Genomic DNA, 7,500 nt, shown 5'->3' with positions numbered 1-7,500 from the left:
TCATAACCAGACCGGGAGGTCCACTCACAAAACAGAATATCCCACCCTGCCGACAACCACCATTGCTCAGCTAAGCCACCAACACCCACACACGTCCTACACAGGGGTACACCCAACATCACAATACTGCCTCCTGTCACAGCACACAAACAATGGCAGGAATGAAAGACACAGGTCTGCCACAAGCATGGAATCAGAGCGCCGCCTGTCATGAGCCAAAGGTGCATCCTGACGTGGCAAATCAGATGATGCCGCAGGCATCCACTTACTATAATCACAATCAACAAACCGGCCGCCGCCGCCGCCGCCCCCCCCCCCCCCCCCCCCCCCCAATACACCTTTCCTTACAACAATGTGTACCTTAACCTAACCCATATTGCGCCTTAACCTAACCCATATTGCGCCTTAACCTAACCCATATTGCGCCTTAACCTAACCCATATTGCGCCTTAACCTAACCCATATTGCGCCTTAACCTAACCCATATTGCGCCTTAACCTAACCATATTGCGCCTTAACCTAACCCATATTGCGCCTTAACCTAACCCATATTGCGCCTTAACCTAACCCATATTGCGCCTTAACCTAACCCATATTGCGCCTAACCTAACCCATATTGCGCCTTAACCTAACCCATATTGCGCCTTAACCTAACCCATATTGCGCCTTAACCTAACCCATATTGCGCCTTAACCTAACCTATATTGTCCCTTAACCTAACCCATATTGTCGCTTAACCTAACCTATATTGCGCCTTAACCTAACCCATATTGCGCCTTAACCTAACCCATATTGTCCCTTAACCTAACCATATTGTCCCTTAACCTAACCTATATTGTCCCTTAACCTAACCTATATTGTCCCTTAACCTAACCCCATATTGTCCCTTAACCTAACCTATATTGTCCCTTAACCTAACCTATATTGTCCCTTAACCTAACCTATATTGTCCCCTTAACCTAACCTATATTGTCCCTTAACCTAACCTATATTGTCCCTTAACCTAACTATATTGTCCCTTAACCTAACCTATATTGTCCCTTAACCTAACCCATATTGTCCCTTAACCTAACCGATATTGTCCCTTAACCTAACCTATATTGTCCCTTAACCTAACCTATATTGTCCCTTAACCTAACCTATATTGTCCCTTAACCTAACCTATATTGTCCCTTAACCTAACCTATATTGTCCCTTAACCTAACCTATATTGTCCTTAACCTAACCTATATTGTCCCTTAACCTAACCTATATTGTCCCTTAACCTAACCTATATTGTCCCTTAACCTAACCTATATTGTCCCTTAACCTAACCTATATTGTCCCTTAACCTAACCTATATTGTCCCTTAACCTAACCCATATTGTCCCTTAACCTAACCCATATATTGTCCCTTAACCTAACCCATATTGTCCCTTAACCTAACCCATATTGTCCCTTAACCTAACCTATATTGTCCCTTAACCTAACCCATATTGTCCCTTAACCTAACCCATATTGTACCGTAACCTAACCTATATTGTACCTTAACCTAACCTATATTGTACCTTAACCCAACACACGTTGGGCCTTAACCTGCTCTGTAATTGTCATACGACGCGTTAAATTAGTGTAGTGTTGCCTAACTGCAACCCCCGCAATATAGTTTGCTACTCGCACTGCCCGGTCCCCAGAGTATCGCTTCATGTTAAACACCTTGCAGCTATACACTGTAATGCGGATGGCAGCAGGACGTACATGCTCAATGCCCTTCGCAGTTGTTCATTGGCATTCGCATGGCGAAGCACAGCCTACGTTGTGGTACGGCTTGTGTCAACTGTCCGCTGATGTTGTACGTCCAAATCACACACTGTACTGCACATTGGTCCTCATGTACTGAATGATACATCGTGGTACATGTGTGACCGTACCACGACTGCGCCAACAACGGCGAACCATACGGTCCAAATATTGTGCACTCAGCTACGTGTCGTCTCCCTATAAGAGCTGGATTGAAGTATGGTATGCCGTGGATGGCGATCAGCATGAGCCGTCTGTTGATGTAGTGGCGCGTGTTGTCAGACGTAGTCGTCTCTTCTCACACACCGTGATAGCATGGTGCACTGCGTTCCACATCTGCGACATGCGACAGAGGCCGGTTGACAGTCGTTCGCGCAATGGACATCGCATACGTACGGGGGCCACCTTCCACGTGTTCGCGAAGCGTGCACATGTTGTTGCGTGTATGTGGGCAGACATAGTGTGTCGTGACACCTGACACAGGCATGCAACAATCGTTGAATTTGCAAATGGCGATGGACGTCTACGTTTGCTGGTGACGTTACGCAAATGAAGAACTGGTAAACCGTTGTGGTGCGGTTGTTCTCGCTAGAGGTGAATCAGTGATGGCGACGATCGGTTTGAGCTACCAACCGGTTGTTTCAGCGATACCCACCATGCCCACGAACGTGAATGGCATGTGGGTGTGAAGCGATACGCGGCGGTGGCTGGGTGGGACCGTCCCCGGCCGGTGAGGGGGGGCCTCCCGGCGTGCTGGCCGCGCGGTGCGTGGGCGCACGCGCTACAGCCGGCTGGTGGGGGCGGCCAGTGGCAGGCGCGCCGGCCGACGGAGGCGGCAGGCGGCGCAGCTGCGCGCCGGCGCACCCTGCACGCGGCGCCGTGCGGCCAAAGTAGGTCCTCGCGGGCCCGGTGCGAAGCGCGGTGGACATCTGCAGTGTGCTGGTCCGATTGAGGACTGTGTGCGCTGAGGATGCGCCGCCGCCCGGCGCTCGGCGCCGCGACGCCGTCTGCTGTCTCGGTCGCCTCTGCGGTTCTCGCAGGTGGATTGTATCGCAGCTGTGCGGGACGTGTTGGCGCGTGCGCTGTGCTGGAGAGTTCGCTTCGGCACCCAAGTGGGGCTTTTGTCCTTCTGTGGCGCTGGCGTTGGAGCTGCCGGCCACCGTAGGTGGCGCGTGTTGTCTCCCGCCGGCAATGCCACGACAGCACGCTCCCGGGCCTCTGTCGGCAGCGGCAAGCTCAGTTGGGAGCACGGGTGGTCGCACCTAAAGCGTCTACTCGCCAAACTCCGGGCGATTGCGCCTCTCTCGAACCCGACCAAGTACTTAGGACGGCGCTGCGCGCCGCCGGGACCTGAGAGGGTTTCGAGGTGTATTGTGCAGGGGAGCTCAGCCTCCTCCTGTTTGCAGAATAATTGAGCGGACGCTTGCGTGTTCGCGCGGGCCCCCGGGACACACTCCCGGGCGGCCGGCTGCTCAGCTCTAGTTGACGCAGCTCCCTGGTTGATCCTGCCAGTAGTCATATGCTTGTCTCAAAGATTAAGCCATGCATGTCTCAGTACAAGCCGCATTAAGGTGAAACCGCGAATGGCTCATTAAATCAGTTATGGTTCCTTAGATCGTACCCACGTTACTTGGATAACTGTGGTAATTCTAGAGCTAATACATGCAAACAGAGTCCCGACCAGAGATGGAAGGGACGCTTTTATTAGATCAAAACCAATCGGTCGGCTCGTCCGGTCCGTTTGCCTTGGTGACTCTGAATAACTTTGGGCTGATCGCACGGTCCTCGTACCGGCGACGCATCTTTCAAATGTCTGCCTTATCAACTGTCGATGGTAGGTTCTGCGCCTACCATGGTTGTAACGGGTAACGGGGAATCAGGGTTCGATTCCGGAGAGGGAGCCTGAGAAACGGCTACCACATCCAAGGAAGGCAGCAGGCGCGCAAATTACCCACTCCCGGCACGGGAGGTAGTGACGAAAAATAACGATACGGGACTCATCCGAGGCCCCGTAATCGGAATGAGTACACTTTAAATCCTTTAACGAGTATCTATTGGAGGGCAAGTCTGGTGCCAGCAGCCGCGGTAATTCCAGCTCCAATAGCGTATATTAAAGTTGTTGCGGTTAAAAAGCTCGTAGTTGGATTTGTGTCCCACGCTGTTGGTTCACCGCCCGTCGGTGTTTAACTGGCATGTATCGTGGGACGTCCCTGCCGGTGGGGCGAGCTGAAGGCGTGCGACGCGCCTCGTGCGTGCTCGTGCGTCCCGAGGCGGACCCCGTTGCAATCCTACCAGGTGCTCTTGAGTGAGTGTCTCGGTGGGCCGGCACGTTTACTTTGAACAAATTAGAGTGCTTAAAGCAGGCAAGCCCGCCTGAATACTGTGTGCATGGAATAATGGAATAGGACCTCGGTTCTATTTTGTTGGTTTTCGGAACCCGAGGTAATGATTAATAGGGACAGGCGGGGGCATTCGTATTGCGACGTTAGAGGTGAAATTCTTGGATCGTCGCAAGACGAACAGAAGCGAAAGCATTTGCCAAGTATGTTTTCATTAATCAAGAACGAAAGTTAGAGGTTCGAAGGCGATCAGATACCGCCCTAGTTCTAACCATAAACGATGCCAGCCAGCGATCCGCCGCAGTTCCTCCGATGACTCGGCGGGCAGCCTCCGGGAAACCAAAGCTTTTGGGTTCCGGGGGAAGTATGGTTGCAAAGCTGAAACTTAAAGGAATTGACGGAAGGGCACCACCAGGAGTGGAGCCTGCGGCTTAATTTGACTCAACACGGGAAACCTCACCAGGCCCGGACACCGGAAGGATTGACAGATTGATAGCTCTTTCTTGATTCGGTGGGTGGTGGTGCATGGCCGTTCTTAGTTGGTGGAGCGATTTGTCTGGTTAATTCCGATAACGAACGAGACTCTAGCCTGCTAACTAGTCGCGTGACATCCTTCGTGCTGTCAGCGATTACTTTTCTTCTTAGAGGGACAGGCGGCTTCTAGCCGCACGAGATTGAGCAATAACAGGTCTGTGATGCCCTTAGATGTTTCTGGGCCGCACGCGCGCTACACTGAGGAATCAGCGTGTCTTCCTAGGCCGAAAGGTCGGGGTAACCCGCTGAACCTCCTTCGTGCTAGGGATTGGGGCTTGCAATTGTTCCCCATGAACGAGGAATTCCCAGTAAGCGCGAGTCATAAGCTCGCGTTGATTACGTCCCTGCCCTTTGTACACACCGCCCGTCGCTACTACCGATTGAATGATTTAGTGAGGTCTTCGGACTGGTACGCCGGCATTGACTCTGTCGTTGCCGATGCTACCGGAAAGATGACCAAACTTGATCATTTAGAGGAAGTAAAAGTCGTAACAAGGTTTCCGTAGGTGAACCTGCGGAAGGATCATTACCGACTAGACTGCATGTCTTTCGATGTGCGTGTCGTGTCGCGCAACACGCTACCTGTACGGCTCGCAGTAGCCGTGCGCCGCGTGCGGAACCACGCGTGCTTCTCAAAACTAACGCCAATGTTGTGTGGTACGAGCGCTGAAGCGCTGGAGCGGCTGGCCTGCGGCACCTGGCGCCTGGCGCCGGTTTTGAATGACTTTCGCCCGACTGCCTGTCCGCTCCGGTGTGGAGCCGTACGACGCCCATCGGCCGTGAGGCTGTTGGACACAGAACGCTTGAACAGGGGCCGCCACACGCCTACGTCCCGCCTATGCAACTGTCTTGAAAGAGACAGTGGAAACTAAGAAAAAGATCACCCAGGACGGTGGATCACTCGGCTCGTGGGTCGATGAAGAACGCAGCAAATTGCGCGTCGACATGTGAACTGCAGGACACATGAACATCGACGTTTCGAACGCACATTGCGGTCCATGGATTCCGTTCCCGGGCCACGTCTGGCTGAGGGTCGGCTACGTATACTGAAGCGCGCGGCGTTTGCCCCGCTTCGCAGACCTGGGAGCGTCGCGGCCGCCTGTGGGGCCGGCCGCGCCTCCTTAAACGTGCGATGCGCGCCCGTCGCCTGGCGGTTCGCATACCGGTACTTACTCGGTAGCGTGCACAGCCGGCTGGCGGTGTGGCGTGCGACACCTCGTACAACGACCTCAGAGCAGGCGAGACTACCCGCTGAATTTAAGCATATTACTAAGCGGAGGAAAAGAAACTAACAAGGATTCCCCCAGTAGCGGCGAGCGAACAGGGAAGAGTCCAGCACCGAACCCCGCAGGCTGCCGCCTGTCGTGGCATGTGGTGTTTGGGAGGGTCCACTACCCCGACGCCTCGCGCCGAGCCCAAGTCCAACTTGAATGAGGCCACGGCCCGTAGAGGGTGCCAGGCCCGTAGCGGCCGGTGCGAGCGTCGGCGGGACCTCTCCTTCGAGTCGGGTTGCTTGAGAGTGCAGCTCCAAGTGGGGTGGTAAACTCCATCTGAGACTAAATATGACCACGAGACCGATAGCGAACAAGTACCGTGAGGGAAAGTTGAAAAGAACTTTGAAGAGAGAGTTCAAAAGTACGTGAAACCGTTCTGGGGTAAACGTGAGAAGTCCGAAAGGTCGAACGGGTGAGATTCACGCCCATCCGGCCACTGGCCTCCGCCCTCGGCAGATGGGGCCGGCCGCCCGCGCGGAGCAATCCGCGGCGGGGTCGTGTCCGGTTGCCTTTCCACTCGCCGCGGGGTGGGGCCGTTCCGGTGTGCGGTGGGCCGCACTTCTCCCCTAGTAGGACGTCGCGACCCGCTGGGTGCCGGCCTACGGCCCGGGTGCGCAGCCTGTCCTTCCGCGGGCCTCGGTTCGCGTCTGTTGGGCAGAGCCCCGGTGTCCTGGCTGGCTGCCCGGCGGTATATCTGGAGGAGTCGATTCGCCCCTTTGGGCGCTCGGGCTCCCGGCAAGCGCGCGCGGTTCTTCCCGGATGACGGACCTACCTGGCCCGGCCCCGGACCCGCGCCGCTGTTGGCTCGGGATGCTCTCGGGCGGAATAATCGCTCCCGTCAGCGGCGCTTCAGCTTTGGACAATTTCACGACCCGTCTTGAAACACGGACCAAGGAGTCTAACATGTGCGCGAGTCATTGGGCTGTACGAAACCTAAAGGCGTAATGAAAGTGAAGGTCTCGCCTTGCGCGGGCCGAGGGAGGATGGGGCTTCCCCGCCCTTCACGGGGCGGCGGCCTCCGCACTCCCGGGGCGTCTCGTCCTCATTGCGAGGTGAGGCGCACCTAGAGCGTACACGTTGGGACCCGAAAGATGGTGAACTATGCCTGGCCAGGACGAAGTCAGGGGAAACCCTGATGGAGGTCCGTAGCGATTCTGACGTGCAAATCGATCGTCGGAGCTGGGTATAGGGGCGAAAGACTAATCGAACCATCTAGTAGCTGGTTCCCTCCGAAGTTTCCCTCAGGATAGCTGGTGCTCGTACGAGTCTCATCCGGTAAAGCGAATGATTAGAGGCCTTGGGGCCGAAACGACCTCAACCTATTCTCAAACTTTAAATGGGTGAGATCTCCGGCTTGCTTGATATGCTGAAGCCGCGAGCAAACGACTCGGATCGGAGTGCCAAGTGGGCCACTTTTGGTAAGCAGAACTGGCGCTGTGGGATGAACCAAACGCCGAGTTAAGGCGCCCGAATCGACGCTCATGGGAAACCATGAAAGGCGTTGGTTGCTTAAGACAGCAGGACGGTGGCCATGGAAGTCGGAATCCGCTAAGGAGTGTGTAACAACTCACCTG

The 7,500-nt window shown here is 54.9% G+C and overlaps 2 non-coding genes across 2 annotated transcripts; both read left to right on the top strand.

Annotated features, from left to right (window-relative positions):
* Nucleotides 1-3,271: 3,271 nt before the first annotated feature.
* On the top strand, nucleotides 3,272-5,181 carry LOC126449521 (small subunit ribosomal RNA). The gene has a single exon (XR_007584391.1). It is a non-coding gene; the product is annotated as a small subunit ribosomal RNA (ribosomal RNA).
* Nucleotides 5,182-5,533: 352 nt separating this feature from the next.
* LOC126449515 (5.8S ribosomal RNA) lies at nucleotides 5,534-5,688 on the top strand. The gene has a single exon (XR_007584386.1). It is a non-coding gene; the product is annotated as a 5.8S ribosomal RNA (ribosomal RNA).
* The last annotated feature ends 1,812 nt before the right edge of the window (nucleotides 5,689-7,500 follow it).

The sequence above is a fragment of the Schistocerca serialis genome, unplaced genomic scaffold, assembly GCF_023864345.2.
Source record: "Schistocerca serialis cubense isolate TAMUIC-IGC-003099 unplaced genomic scaffold, iqSchSeri2.2 HiC_scaffold_723, whole genome shotgun sequence".
Taxonomy (NCBI): Eukaryota; Metazoa; Arthropoda; class Insecta; order Orthoptera; family Acrididae; genus Schistocerca; species Schistocerca serialis.
This window is presented reverse-complemented; position numbering and strand designations above follow the sequence as displayed.